The following is a 14,968-nucleotide window of genomic DNA, read 5'->3' on the forward strand; positions in this document are numbered from 1 at the left end:
TTTCCCCAGGCTCTGCTGGCCTGGCTCCTGTTCTGGGGGCATGCTTTGTGCAGGACTGCGAGGGGTTCGGGGGACCCTTTGAGTGCCCCAAGCCGCGCTTTGCTGGAGATTCCCCCTCCGTGTCTGTCTGAAGGCTCACCGAGCTGTCCGTGCCCTGGGGTCGGGCTAGGGAGAAGACGTGGGAGCTGTCCCCGCTCCTCCCGTGGGCAGGCACCTGGTGCCGTGACGGATGGGGACTGGTTCAAGTGGCAAAGTAAATCCGACAGGGAGGGGAAGAGTTTGCCGGCTTAGCTTGGCTGCCAAGCTCTGTGAAATGCATATAAACCCAGAATAAACTGCTTATAAAAGCTCTTGACGCTAGTATCACTGTGTCTAAAATAGAAAGGCTTTCCTGCTTTTAATTAAAAATTTCTAGCATAGGCAAAGTACCAAGGACGTGCCATGTATCCGCTTTTCGAGCAGGAAGCGCTCTTCCAAGAGGATTCCTGTTTCCCACCTGATCCTCGCCACTGTCCGGCCGTCTGCCACCGGGCAGTATTGCCCGAGTTTGTGTTTCAGCTGGTTTGGCTCCACGCAGCAGTCGCTGTTCAAAAATGCAGGCCGGCATGTCGAGCAGCCAGCTGCCGAGCAAGGTGAGCCGACACGGTGCGGGGCTGAGCTGCCCGGCTGCGGAAGGGACTGGCCTGGGGCTGGAGGCACGCTATTAAATATTAAATCCATCCTTTTCAGTGTCATATCCCCTTCTCGAGGGAGAGCTCTCGGAGGCAGCGGTGAGCAGTGTCAGCTCAGGACAGGGAGGCAGTGAGTGGGATGGACTGGTAGAGCAGAAAATTCAGGTCCACTTCTGTTTGCATACGGCTCATCATCCTGCTGAGCGCAGGGAAAGGGAGGAAATCTGCAGGTGGCACAGCTGGGGAGGAAGTAAATAGAGAGCGAGATAACCAGGCCGACATGGCTAAACTCAAAATAAGGCCAGGTAAGTGACGTATCCCATTTGTTACAGGGAAATGCAAAATTATGCAAACAGGGATGAAAATATCCAGAGAGATTAGAGCTTCTTGGGTCAGAAGGGCCAGTGCGTGAGCCAGGAGATGGTTACGAGCTGCTGTCACTAAGAATTCAAAACCAGCAGCAGGGAGCTGGAGAGCTGAGCAAATTGAGGTAAGTGGAAATAACAGTGAAGCCCAAAGACTACAGCAATCCCTTACCTGTGATGTGGGACGAAGTATTTGAGCCAAGTCCAGCAGGCTCATGATTCTGCAGGAAAACGTGCCCGCTCGTGCTCGTCTTCTTAAAACGAGGAGGGACGTGGAGCTTATTTCTTCTGAGGGCAGCCAGGGTGACTGTGACGGCTTTTGCCACCCACAGAGCCTGAGGAAAGAGCCCGAGCATCGCCATGAAGAGAGCTTTGCAGCCCGGGGGGCTGAAGTGGAATATTCTGTACTTTGGCCTTGCTTCGGTTAAGAGAAAAAGTCCGTGTGTCGTTCAGAGTGCTACTTCGGCTTTCTAATTCATCTCAGAACTTGAGTGTAGACGTGAACAGATGTGTTTCAGCATGTTGGCTGGCCAAAGGGAGCCCTGGTCTCACTAGGACTGTTGACCAGGATCTGCTGATGCCTTGAACACAGCCCTGAGCGTTGTGAAACACTGCGTTTTTTTGTTTGTTTGTTTTTTCTCTCTTTTCTTTCTTTTTAAGCGTGAGCTCCTGGGTTCTCGAGAATCTCAGCTGCCTTCCTCCTCTGCAGTTGTTTCTAGTCTTTGCAGTTTCAGAGGAAGCTTTAATAGGTAATTTCTCCCAAGGGCTCAAAGCCAGAAGGCAAATTACCCAGATGTTTTAACCAATTTCAGCAGAAATTGGGGATGTTTCATACTGCTGACCGAAGGCATTCGGAAGCTATAGTCAGGTCCTCTCAAAAATCATAATATTGTTTCAAGAAGTGGGAAATTCAACGTGCACGTGGTAGAGGACTTGGAAAGGACAAAAGGGTTTCCGAAATCATGCAGTTCGTCCAGCTGCTGAGTTGGGAAGGTGCACGGGGAGGTGGTTATTGGAAGGTGGCGTTCGGTGGTGCCTCGTGCACGCAGCTGCCCAAACACCTCTGGCTTCAGAGCCGTGCTGTGCCGCAGAACTGAGGGAAGGTTTCTTATGTCCAAGGTGCATTTCTTATGTCAAAGGGGGTAGGCAGCAAGTTTACACCCCATCAACTAGGGTTTTGTCGATGTAAAACAGCCCATACCGGCATTCAGGAGAGCACGGGCTGCTAGCTGGTTTATAGGATTCCATCTCATATCCTACTGGCCTGTAAGTTTGAACATAAAACTCCAGATTACAAGCACATAAAGCACGAGTCTAAATGTTTTGTTAATTGAGGAGCACGATTAATATTTGATAAATTAAGTCAACATCCAGGAGGCTTTGCAAAAGTCACCAGACAGCTGCTGAAGTGGTAACCAAACATTAGGTGGTTTTTATTGCAAACTTGCATGTAATAGCTTTTGTCAGCTTGTCTGTGTTCTGCGCGTTAAGGATCTGTGAATCCCATATGCTTGAAAGCCTCGTGGTCTGTAGGATGTGCATTTTTTAGTACTCTTAGGATGCATCATTTTAAACTGGTGCTTTACTACCTCTTTAATACGCGGAGGTGATTGTTTATAAGCAGATGTCCTACAGGATCTGCAGACAATCGTCTCTGCCAAACTTTGAGGATAGATGAAGAATGCTCCTTTAAGGATGGCCTTCGGATGAGACGTAATATTTACTCTTGCTGTGGTGCCAGATCCTGTAGCTTCCAGCGCGTGTGGAGAGGCGAGGTGAGGAGCCCTGCTGTCTTTTAATCAACTTCCCCCTTTGCCAGGGAGACGCCACCAGTGAGCAAACAAACTGCTACCGAGCACGTTGGCTGGAGATGTGTCTGCTTTGACTTGTAAGAATTTACAGTGGAGAGAGGTTAGCACAGCCTCCGGCTTGCGTCGTTTCAAAAGATCAGCGAGGGTGGATCGTATTCTGCCTTGGTTATTTCCACTGTGTTTTCCAGTTACTGCAAGCTGTATTTCCCCTGCTTTTTGGGATTTAGGTTGTCTGCCACACACTCTGCGCCTGACTCCCAGGTTTTTGGAATTACTTTGTGCTTTTATAGTCCTCATCCCTACTGGAAGCACCCCTCGTACGGGTGATGTGGTTACGCAGTTGGGTTTCTAACGGTTTAGCGCCTCTTCTCACGAAGCTGTATGTTGATAGCACGTTGGTTTTAATTGCTTATGGCTTTTCTTAAAAGCTGCTTGCTTTGATATCATCTCCAATCCATGCCTGCGGATTCACCTCAGAGAGGCTCTTCGGAGACATATTTTATCTCCTCCCGCTCCCATGTGCCAGCAGACTCGGATGTCACCGACTGCTGCAGATGCCCTGCTGCTGCTGCATGCCGATCCAAGGTGTGTGTTACATTGCTGCTGCTGTTTGCCCAGGATCCTGCCGTGTGGCGCGGATCCTGCTCGCCCCGGCCAGCCTTGCAGCGGCCCTAAGGACAGCACCCGGCGTGGCTGGGCCATGGAGGACAAGGGCACGGGGTGGTCGGGAGCGGGCGGCCACGTCGGGTCTGAGGCTCGGCCAGTTTTAGCAGCCCACCTGCCTTTCCTCGCTGGACCTTTGTTTCCAACCTTCTTCACAATGAAAGGCAGAGACAGTGGCTTTTCCAGCGGCTGAAAGAAACCTCTGCGCTGCACAGCCCTTGATGAGGATGCGCTGTGGCCTCGTACTGGCGTGGATGCGCTCCGGTGGCACGGCTGTGCGGGCAGCTGCGTGCCCCGGGCTCCTGCTCACAGCCTCTGCCAGCTCAGCCTCCTGCCCTGGGAGGCAGCCCCGGCAGGAGCAGCTGGGAGAGGGGATTTCCAGCATCTTGCCTCAAAACATGCCCAGCCTGGCCACTGCTGGACTGGGCACGGCGAGGGCGGGCAGGCCCCTGGGAGAGGGCTCGGGTGTTCTCAGTGAGAATATTCCTGGGGCAGGGAGGCTCCGTGCCGCTCCCCCCGGCGTGCTCGCGGTCCGCTTGTGTCGGCAGCTTGAAGCCCGTGCAGGCTCTGGCAGCAGGACCACGTGTTTTTTGCAGACGTGGCCAAAGAGCCAACTGCAGGAGGCCCCTCCGCCTATGGGTATTTACACATCGGATGCCCGGAGATAGTCAAAATTCTTTTTTAAATGACAAAAACTCCCCGAGTGGAAGTCGGCGTGGGGCTGCCAAGAGCCGCTCCTGATGCAACAGTGTCTGCTTTTAAAGAGAAATGTAAATTGTGACAGGCAGCCCCTGGCTGCTGCGCGGTCCCGGATGAGTCAGATTCTTCCTTGCGCTGGGACGGGAGCGCCGATGCAGTTGCTGATTGCTGCCAAAGCAAGGAGTCCGCACAAGGAGATTAGGCAGCAGTCCTTTTCCCTGCTGGGTGCTCATTAACGTTTTCTTGCTGATGTATTATTAATTAAGCTAATTTTTATTGCTCTGTAAGTATAGATGGTGCTTTGCAAGCACAGGACAGAAGCAGCTTGTTTCCCAGAGTTTCTGGAGTGCATGGTGTGCAATGTGCAAAACGGGAGCATTGGAAAAACTGACGGTGCTGTTGAATACTGAAGTAAGGTAAATCTCTGGGTTTTGTTTTCTTTTTTCCCCTCTTGCTTAGCAGATGCCCGACTTCGTTGCTGCCTGGGGCTGGGGAATGGGGAGCCGTACAAACAGAGAGCTGAGGACCTGTAAATGCCCCGTATGCAGCATTAGTGCAGGATAATAGGAATTACGTGCCAGAAGAGTTTGCAACATCGACCCTCCGTAAGACTACACAGACCAAAATAGAGTATTACATTAAAAGGGTCTTGGGAGCCGATCCAGAACCACAGAAACGGGAGGGGGGAGGCTTGCCGTCAGCCTCGGGAGAGCACATTGCTCCCGCGTACCCAGGCACTGGGCCGTCAGCACTTCAGGCAAAGGGAGTCACAGAACTGTCCAAGCGAGGCTGGCTGGCGGGCTCTGCTGCTGAGCTTTGGGACGTGTCCCTGCTGCAGCGCCACTGCGCCCCGAACGACTCGGGAGCCTTGTTAAGCGCCAGCGAGTCCAAACGGTGCTAATTGGCCTGGCACCACCTTTGTGGTGCTTCCTCTACCACAACCACGGTCTGTCCTTGCCGTCTGCAGCCCCGCAGGACTTTGGGGTACAGGGGTGCGCTGGTGCCTTGGGATCGGCGAATCCCCACCAGTTTGGGGCCGTGTGCTCGGAAGCCACTGGGGCCCGCGGAGCTCTGGTGGGTGTCTGCGTGTGCTGGTTTCTCACTGGGTCCGTGGGGTGGCCTCCTAGCCCGATGCCTCCCTCGATCCTCTTGTGCCGGGGGTGACCCCCGGGGGGAGCAGAGGCCCCGACCGAACGCGGTGCTCAGCTCCCCAGCCCCTGCTGCTCGCCCTGGGACAGCTGGGGCACCTCGCGGGGCGTGCGGCTCCCGGTGATGCTGTTCTCAGCTGTGGGATGGAGGCAATGGTGCACAGCTATGTGAGTGACTTGGTGTTAGAAGCCTTTGGTTGGGAGTGGTGTAGAAATGGTGAGTGTAAATTTTGAGCTGTACGTGTAATCTTCACTGGGTAAGAGATGGCAAGTAACACAGGTCAAAATTTTCCCTATTTTACAAGCTCTGGTTCTGGGTTCTGGTTCCTGGCTTCCTTCCTCGAGGTCATGGCTGACCCTGAGTAAGAGAAATGGAAAACTTAAAAAACACTCTGTAACACATGAAGCATTTGTGAATAAAGCAAGTACAACTCCAGCACCTCTCCTTTGGATTTCAGGTAACAACACTGGGCTGGAAAAATGTGATCCATAAAAATCTGGAAAACGCAACCCATAGTTTTCTCATGTCCTCTTAATACATTCCTAAATTAGGAATAGGCCCTGCCTATTCCAGCCTAGTATTTCTTGCAGAGATACTGAGGAGTAGTTGGCTTGGGTTGCAGATAGCTTTGACGGTGACAAGAACTTATTTGTGATAAGAACTTGTAGCGGTGTCTTAAACCCAAACAAATCTATGCAGTTGTGGCATCTGCTACAGAGCCATTCTCTGGCCATGCTAGGAATTGAAAAGAAAGTGGCACTTTGGTGAACTTGCCTGTAAGTTTGTTCACATCTGTTTTTTTTTGTTTGTTTGTTTTTTTAACGTGGTTTTCAAGGAGCACAGCAGTGGCAGCTGGAGATCCAGGCCTAGGCGTGCAGTGCAGGTGAGTGGGGAGAGGACAGAGGGGACACACGGGTGCGCAGTCCCCGTTTTTGTCCCCGCCGCGGCTGGCACGGCCCCGGAGCGCCTGTCCCTGCAGGTTCCTCCCCGCCGCCGGCTGGCACGGCTGCGTCTGACCTTGCAAAAGCACAAGGAAAAGCTCTGCTCTCTTGTTTTTTTTCAGCTGCTTTATTTTTATTTATTTATTTATTTAGAATGAGGAAAAGCCCTTGATATTTTGGCATGAATTCACAATACTTCCTTTTATTCTGTGCGTGACAAAACCATGTGGTTGCAGTCTCTTGCTCAGCCTGGGCAGGATCCACTCCTTAGTGGACTGCCATCAGAAGTTCAAGGCGTATCCTAAATCCCACTTAAACCTCCTTCTGCAGTGGGTTCGCTTTTGTTCGGCACTGGGCACAGGAGTGGGAAGGAGTGTGTTCTACCGAGTACTGCAAGTTAAATTGCATGGAAGGAAAACCAACCAGGACTGGTTTTGCACTGCATTACCAGAGCTTTGCAAAGGTTTGGCCAACGTGAGCTACGTTTTCTGTTGTCTGTGAGCATCCCTGAGCGTTGCATCGCCCGAGCAGTGAAGGCAGGAGCAGAGGGCTTCCAGCCCCAGCCTGTAGCACAACCGGGCCATGGGTCTTCAGCCAAACGTCTCAGCACATCGCTCTTCCAGGGACTGCTGGATGCACGCCACCTCTGCAAACGAATCTCCAGGAACACGGTCGCTTCCCTGCTTCTTTCTTTGGGAATACTTGAGTCGAAGGTTTTGTTATTCATCATGTGAACTCAGGTGCTGTTCTGCACAGCTTGGTTGCAGAGCTAACCGTCCGCAGCCGCTGCCGTTTTCTGGGTGCTGTCCCCTCCCTTACCTCACCAGCTGCACTGCGATAGGAAGCACAGAAAGCACGTCTGTGGTGGAAAGAACAGAAAGCACAGCTGTCCTTCCTGACCTGGGAGCGCTGCCTCGTGCCGCTGCCTCCTGGGCTGGGCAGCGGGTGGGAGGAGCCGTTAAAATCTTTGTAATTAATGGGAGGAGTCATTAAAATCTTTGTCTTTTCTAGTAGATCCTCATGTGCCAGTATCAGCTTCTCCAGGAACGTGGAGGCCAAAATCACAGAAGAGCCCCTTCCTGTCCTGGCAGCCCAGCGTAACGCCCTGCGGGCGTGCCGAATGGTTGGACGAGGCGATCTTGGAGGTCTCCTCCAACCTAAAGGATTCCGTGGTTCTGAGCGGTGTGTGCCGTCGGTCGGTTGTTGAAAGGCAGCTCGAGGTGGGAGCGAGCCCAGGGTGCCTCTCGTCGCGGTGCGCTGCGGGTCCGAGTGGGGTGGAGGAGGAACAGAAGCGCGTGCGGCAGTGCTCTGCTCTGTAATTACGTGCTGTGCACAGACAGGTAGGTTTTGATCTTGCAAACATTTACACATCTGAGTAATAATTAGTAATGTGCCGTAGTATTCAGAGTTACGGGAAGAGCTGTTCTCAGTGACGGAACGGCAGGGTGCTGGCTGCTCCTTGGCCGTAGGCTGCACCCCTGTGCCCCAGGTGTAGGGCAGGCAGGAGCCGTGCTTCCATCCAGCAACGCTTCCCTGCTGCGGCTGTGCAGCTGCGTTGTGCTGCTCGAGTGTGGGTGCTGCCATTTTGCTGGCAAAAAGCCCCGTGGGTGAAGCACGCTCCTGCCGCGGGATCCGGACCTCTTGGCGAGGGCTCCGGCAGATGAGGGCGTCACAGCCCTCAGCAGGGCAGGAGGTAGGAGCTGGTGGTGAGCTCCCTTAGACAGCAGCTGCTGGTTTTGGGAGCTGTTGGGTTTGTAGAAGTAACCATTGACTGGAGATCTTGATGGTTCCTTTGCATGTTGAAAGCTGTGGCTGTTAATTAAGACTGTACTGTGAGAGCTCATTTACATACAGACTGAACCTCTACAAATCCCCACTAACAGACAGGTAAGGTTAGCACTTCTGTATGGGTACGGCTGATTTACGTGAGGGCACCAGGCTCGGCCACGTGGGTGTGCGCACGTTTACACTGCTGTGCGTGTGGCCGTGCCGCACGTCATGCGTGCGGAGCAAGGCCGTGATGATAGAAGCACGGTTGTTGGCATAACTCTGGACATGCCTTGAGCTGTCCCGGCAGCAGTCTCATGCTGTAAAGGCTGCCTCTAGCAGGGGTAGCTACAAAGATACAGAAATTGTGGCTGGGCCAGTAATCAGATCCTTGAATTAGTCGGCTTTTTTACATGATATTGTTTCAGTCCTTGTCATTGCATGGGTTTGTATTTCTCTTTGTGTGTGTACTGTGTTTTTTTTTGTTTTGTTTTCTGTTTTAATGGGTCAAATGGGGAACAAGCTATTTTGGAAACATGCAAATGAAAAACTGGAATGTGGATCCCAGAGGAGGGGGTGCTGGACCCTGTCCCACTGCCCGCTGTCTCGGCATGCTGCGGGACGGGTCCATCACCGAGCGGGGCCAGCAATGGGGTGCAGGCGATGCTTCTGCAGTGGTGAGCCGGTGCGCTGGGAGGCAGCTGGGCATCGGTACCTGCCTGCTCCAGGAGGCTGTGTCCAGATCCTTGTGCTGCCGTTGGATCAAGGTGCAGGAAAATCCTTGTTTAACCAAGGTCTGGGATCTCGCCCAGTTCCCTGCGTGTTACGGCAGGCTTGGGAGCGCGGGGCTTGGCCATCTGCTTCCAGGGCACGGCAGCCTCTTGGCGCTGCCATCCTCAGCAGTGCAGGTAACTTCTCCACCTTTGAACATTAATCCAGAGAGGGGAAAAATTATGTTCATTTTATTCTCGGTGTGTCCTGTAACCCATACAGGGTCACAGCACGGGTGTTACGAACATGAGGCATGGCCAGCTCAGCCAGGCTTTGAGCCTTACTTCCTTGAAGCCGGCGCTGCCTTTGTTAGCCATCACGCTCGTTTTCATAAACCAGCACGGGAATTTCTGTCTTTGTCAGCTTCATGAAACCATTTGCTTAAGCTCTGAAAAAAAAAAAATTACTACTACTAATTTTTGCCTTTTATATTTAAAGCCAGACGCTTCCAGGACTTCCTTTCTGCTACTTCTGCTTGGTTTGTCTGAGTGGTTTTTAATCCTGTGCCAGCAGGGTGTAAATATCTGTGCAACAAATATGGCTCCTGAAAGTGGCTTGCTTTTCTTGGCTACTTTTCAGAGCCTTCTGGAGGTGCCTGTCAGATCAGAGGTTGTAACTTCTGATGTAGGTGATAGGAAGACCAGGCATGGAGGGACAGTTTCTGCTAACACTTCTGAATGAGAAAGAATCACCTTGAACCATGTTCGTTTATTTTGGGAGACAAATCAGGATTAGCTTGATCCTTGTGAACAGCGTGGGGTGAAATGAATCCATGCAAACTGAAGTACGGGGACCCTCCGAGCTCTTCCGAGGTTCTCCAGTATCGAAGCTGATGCCGCAGCGAACAGGAGCCTCCATCACACAGAAGCAGCCCGCTGTTGGTAATGCTTGCAGTTCGAGCACCCCGCACACATCTTTGGTGCAGTGTCTTCATCCTGAAGGTGCTGGAAGGGCCAGAGGGAAGTCCCTGAATCCGTCTGCTCGGAGGATTATGTTATGAAGCACCCACGTTCATTGCAACCGTGTGGGCCACGCAGATGAGATGACTGGACTATGCTGAGGTCCCGTTACGGATCTAATTTTGTCTTCCCTGCCCAATGAACCTCTGGAATTTAACCCAAATTGGGTTTGTTCAGTGAGATGTAACTGACCAGGTGCTGAGCATGCGGGTGGGGATCGACTCTGGCCTTGCAGGAACATCTGTCCTCTGGTTCCTGTCTCTTCCCAAAGCCAGCAGTAAGGTCCCGGGGCGTAACGGCACCTCCGTGCTGGGCATGAAACGAAGGCTCGTCAGGAGGAGCAAAGCCTCGCTCAGGCACGGGGCTCCTGATAGCGAGGAGCCACGGGGCGCCGCTGTCATTTCTCGCTGCAGTGACGGACTGGCTGAGTGATCGCTCTGCCCACCAGAAGTGGTGGCGATGGCAGCTCCCTGCCCTACGGGAAGTGTCTCAGTCCCATTTTGTGTTCTTCTCTCGCAGAGATGACATCCTTGGTGGGGCCGTGGCACCCTTCTGTTCTCAGTTTCTAGACTTTGCTGCTGTCCCAGCAAAGTCAGCCCCGAGCAGCAGGGTCCTGGGGCGAAGACAACGTGGTGCTGCAAAAAGGAAGCCGAGCACAACAGGTCGGCGTCAACTTCTGTGTGAAATGGTCATGCCTTGAGATGGGGGCGTGGGTGACAGGTCCTGATGCCTCTTCGTTTTGCAGCTGCCATTGCTTTTATCAGAAAAGATCAGGAATGCTCTTCTGTTGCTGCCTTGCTTATGGTTTGTTAATTGCTGTATTATTTTGGATGCTGACAGCATGGGTTAGACTGCGGCCATGCATCCAGCAAAGCCAGGCAGAATGGCCTCTACTTTTGGGGAAAAAAGTACCTATTGCAGTAGCCAACATCTCCAGGAGTTTTTTTTTTAGGCTTCTCTCCAGGGCTGTGCTGCCACTGTGTGGTCCTCTCAGCGTGGATGCACCAACCTGCCGTCCGTCTGTCTGTCCGTGGGGGAGAGGAGGAGTGTTTTGTACCAGGGAAATGCAGGTGGGGTGTGAAAATTGTTCCGGTAGGCTGTAAGGCTTAGGAGCCCGCTGTCACTCTGCAGTGCGGTTTGTGGGATCCTGTCAGCTGGTTTGGCATTTTGTGGCTGTACTATAAACGGTGACAGTGATGCAGCCTTGTGAGTTAACACTTTTTTTTTTCTGAGTGCTCTTCCATGCTTTGCCACGATGTCGTATGCGAGGCTGACAGCGTAAAAGCCACCCGCAGGTGCTCTGTGGGTAAGAAGAAGAGGAAAAATCCTTTTCAGATTTTGGGCATGCATTCCCACAGCTTCCTGCTGTCCCGGCCACCACTGAACAAAAGAAGCAAGCGCGCTGCCAGTAGCTAAAGATGAAAACCTCGGGAGGCTCCCGCGGGAGCCTGGCCCACCTGGTGAGTGCCAGCCGTGGGCTGATCCTGCTTCCAAGAGGGTCACCCTTCTCCTCTGGGGCTCAGGCTCAGCATCATCTCTTGTTTTCTTGCGAGCTAGCTTGATTGGCGATTCTCAGCCTGCGCAGTTTGGTCGTGATGTTGTCCAAATGCGTTCCTTCCTGGCACCAAACGAAGTGAGAAGCCTCTGCCCTCTGTGTGCTTTGGGGCTGCCAGTCCCCCGTACTCAGAGATACCACGTTCCCAGGTCGTCCCTTATTCTTCTCTTGACTGCATTATGCACTTGGTATTGTTCAGACCTCTGGCAGCCTTTCTGCAAGGGTTGTCTTCACAGGCTCTGAGGGTCTTGGATTTACTGTGCTGGTACCTCGTGTACCTCCTGTGTCAGCAGCTAATACCCAATGTGGAGAATACAGCGTCCTGTAGGTCACCTTCCTCTTCTAGCAACAGAAGCAGAGTTACTTACTGAGCATTGCTCTGTTTTGTTGGTACTTCGAGGCCTTTCCCATGACTTACATGAGAACTTGGGGCTAAGCAGTGAAGTTCTCAGAGCTTCTAGGTTCTGCGGTACCAGACAGAAGGTTCCCCTTGCATCAGGCTCATGGTCCGGATGCATGGTCTCCTGCAAGTTATATAGGTGATTCTCAGTTCTTTTCAAACAATTGGCTCTTTAAAGGCAATGTGCACTGGGAGCACAAAATGTCTACATGAGATTTCGGCAAGGCACTGCGGTGGCACCACTGGATGTGACAGCATCGCTTCTGGCTCACACTCAAGTGCACAAGAGGAGACGTGGGCTCATGCACTTGTATGTATCATGCTTAGTCTGTGGAAGAGCAGACTAGAAGGAAGTGCCTTTCTTGGGATGAAACCTGCTGTCCCAATTAAACGCGTTTACAGTGGTGTTTGGGATGCTCCCGGCAAACGGCGAGGAGAGTCCAGGTGAGCCGAGTCCGGGGATGGGGAGCACCTGAGGAAGGCTGCCCGGCTCTGCTGCCTCCCTGCAGGCACCTGCCTGAAGGAGAAGGGTTTGCTTCCCCCTCTCCTCTTCATCCAGCTGGAACTTGCATGCTCCTCTTGACAAACGAGGAGAGTCAGAGGTGGATTTCACCACATGGCGTCCTGTCTGCCACTCGGTAAATTAGTCACACGCCACCGTCCTGTGCTGCGGGGAGCTCTCTGTCCCGGCTGCTTTTTCAGCCAGGTTGAAGGCTGGGTGGGTTTTGAAATGATGATATTTAAAAATTGAGAGCAGCTTTGATTTATTGACCTGCTGCCTCTATGAATCGAGCTGTCTGGGCTGGCATCTGGAGATAAGAGGCTGTCGAGTAATTGCTTATTATTGACTGATTGCCAGCTTGGGCTGTTTGCTTGAAGAAGAATCAATAGCAGTCAATCTTCAAAGTCTGAGCTCGGGGAGTATGACTCGTTTCCAAATGGGGAATGACAGGTCAGGGTAACTCCGTATCTCACATCCCAACTTCGTGTTCGGGTGTAATCCCGCGCTGGAGGAAGAAATGCAGAACATAATCTTCCTGCATCAAGGCTTTCACGTCTGCCTGCCGTAGAGCCTGGGATTTTTCTTTGCAGGGATTTTCAGGGACAGGTCCCAGCGGGGCTCCAAACCCTTCTCCAGGAAGCTGGAGCAGCCTGAGCACCACCTGAGCTGAGTGGGAGGCGAGGAGGGTGCGCAGGATGAGTGAAGGCATCTTTCATTAAAGTCCCCAGAGGATGGGGCAGGGAAGGGTGGACGAGCAGCCTTGTGCTGTGACACATCCAAACCAACCAGTTTGGATGCTTTATAAATAAAACAAAGCGTCTATTTTAATGCATGGTAACAGAGGTTTCCTTTCTGTGGGTGAATCTAGTTAGGTGACAGCAGAACAAAATATCCAGTGTCACCAGGACGTTTTATCATCCCTTATAGAGACGGTCGCTATGGTGAGCATTCATTTTAAAAGGCAGACGTAGCCCTTATTTAACACTATCGTGACGTCTTCTCTTGTTCGTGGTTCACGTGTAGGGCTGAAAACATAACAGGGGACTCATGGCATCGAAGGCATTCAAGGCTTTAAAAAAATAAATAAAACCCAAACATGTTTAGGTCTTTGTAAGGACGTGGGTGAAGCCTGGCGTGGGTTGGGATGCAACGTCGAGCTTTTGGCTTCATCCTGCTCCGGTTTTCGCTGGTGCTCAGGGGCTGCGGTCTGGTCCCTGTGGAGCTGGGCACAGAGGCTGTCCTGGGGCAGGGGGAGCAGGGAGGGAGCAGGTGTGAAGCTGAGAAATGGGAAAGGGAACGCCAGGTAACGGGGGAAGCAGCTGAAAATGGAAGCAGCTCTTCCTAAAATAGAAATATCTGTCTTTAATTTTGGAGCTTTGTTTCCACCAGGAAAGCTCCGCTTCACCGTGCACTGTTTGGGGTGAGGGGGAGATACCCCCAGTGGGGCAGTTTAATTATAACCCCCAGTGGTCTGGGAATGAATGGACGAGATTACCTGGGCAGCCTAGTTTAGGTACTGGATTTGTCGTCTACTCACAAATCCTCATTTGCATGGGTCCTTAATCTATGGAGTTAAATGTGTCTGGGGCTCTGCTGTCTCCTGTGCTGCAGTTGAGAACGGGATTTTTCAAGCTGTTCCTTTTCATCTGAACGCTTCTCCCTCCCCCGTGCCCTAAATTATCTCCCTTACTTTCCAAAAAAGCAGAGATGGCCAACAAGTGCTACAAAAGGCAGAGCTCCAGGGAGGAGAGGCTGCTTGTGCCCTGGGACGCCGTGGACAAATTGTCCACCAGCTTGTAGAGAGAAGTCAAGATCGGGCGTTTAAAAGGGGTCTGGCAGAGAAGCCACCGCCCCCCCTTCCCCAGAGGGCACCGGGATGTGAAAGCTCGAAAGCGCCCGGAGGTGGAGGGTTGGGCACGGAGCCCTCCTGGAAGCCCAGCAGGGGATGAGCGCTGGCTTTTGGGGCTGGTTGCCGTTGCCTGTCGTCCTGAAATGGCATTTCCTCATGTCTGCAGCAGCCCTCATTTCATGAAATGGATGCAACTGCTGAAAAAAGATCTCGCGTGAGCATGCTCACTGGAAGATTAATCCTTTAGAGGGAGTTGGAGAGTTAAGCTACTGTAATTTCTCTGCAGTTGGCTGCAGTAAACAACTGCTCTAAAGACACGAGGAAAAAAATTGACGGAGGTATATGGGATTAACGTACATATCTTTTTGTGTTTCTCCTTTAAGGTTGAGGGTTTGGTAAGGATTTTCTCTAGGAGAGCCGGGGAAGAGGGAGCTGTGTAATGATTTTGTGGGTGACCTTCATGTCGTGGTTTCTTTTTTCCCTCCAGGCCAAAGCAATCCTCTTGCAGTGCAAGGCCAAGCCGAGGCCCCGGCTGCCTTCCTAGAGCGGGGGCAGGCTCCCGGCCGACCCGGTGCTGAGTTAAACGATGATTTGAGGTGAGGCCTGATGGTTTGAGGTGAGGCCTGCTGCACGATGGGCGGCGTTGGTGGCTGGAAACACCCGGTCCTTCAGAGGGGCAATCAGGACCCAGCGGGGCTTGGTGCATCCTGCGTCTGTTGGAGAGGAGATGCGTAGGGGGATTAGCTTTGATTGGAAAAAGGCCTTTTTTTTTTCTTTTTTTTTTTTTTTTTTTTGAACGTGCTCCCCACTCCTCTCCGTGCCTGAGGGGGCTGCAAACCTATGTCAGAAGGGGGGGAAAAAACCCA

At 52.4% G+C, this 14,968-nt stretch overlaps 1 protein-coding gene across 4 annotated transcripts in view; it reads left to right on the plus strand.

Annotated features, from left to right (window-relative positions):
• Positions 1–14,968, plus strand: part of EHMT1 (euchromatic histone lysine methyltransferase 1) — a 115,841-nt gene that overhangs the window by 4,951 nt on the left and 95,922 nt on the right. The window contains exons 1-2 of one of the 4 annotated variants that reach the window (XM_083806893.1): positions 7,687–14,440; positions 14,590–14,698. The exons of 2 other annotated variants lie outside the window; for them this stretch is intronic. The gene's annotated coding sequence lies outside the window, so the exon portion shown is untranslated. Of the gene's footprint in view, positions 1–6,255; positions 7,640–7,686; positions 14,441–14,589; positions 14,699–14,968 lie in introns of those variants that run through there. One more of the 4 variants, XM_083806883.1, reaches the window with a different exon arrangement.

This window comes from Anser anser (genome assembly GCF_964211835.1).
Source record: "Anser anser genome assembly, chromosome: 21".
NCBI lineage: Eukaryota > Metazoa > Chordata > Aves > Anseriformes > Anatidae > Anser > Anser anser.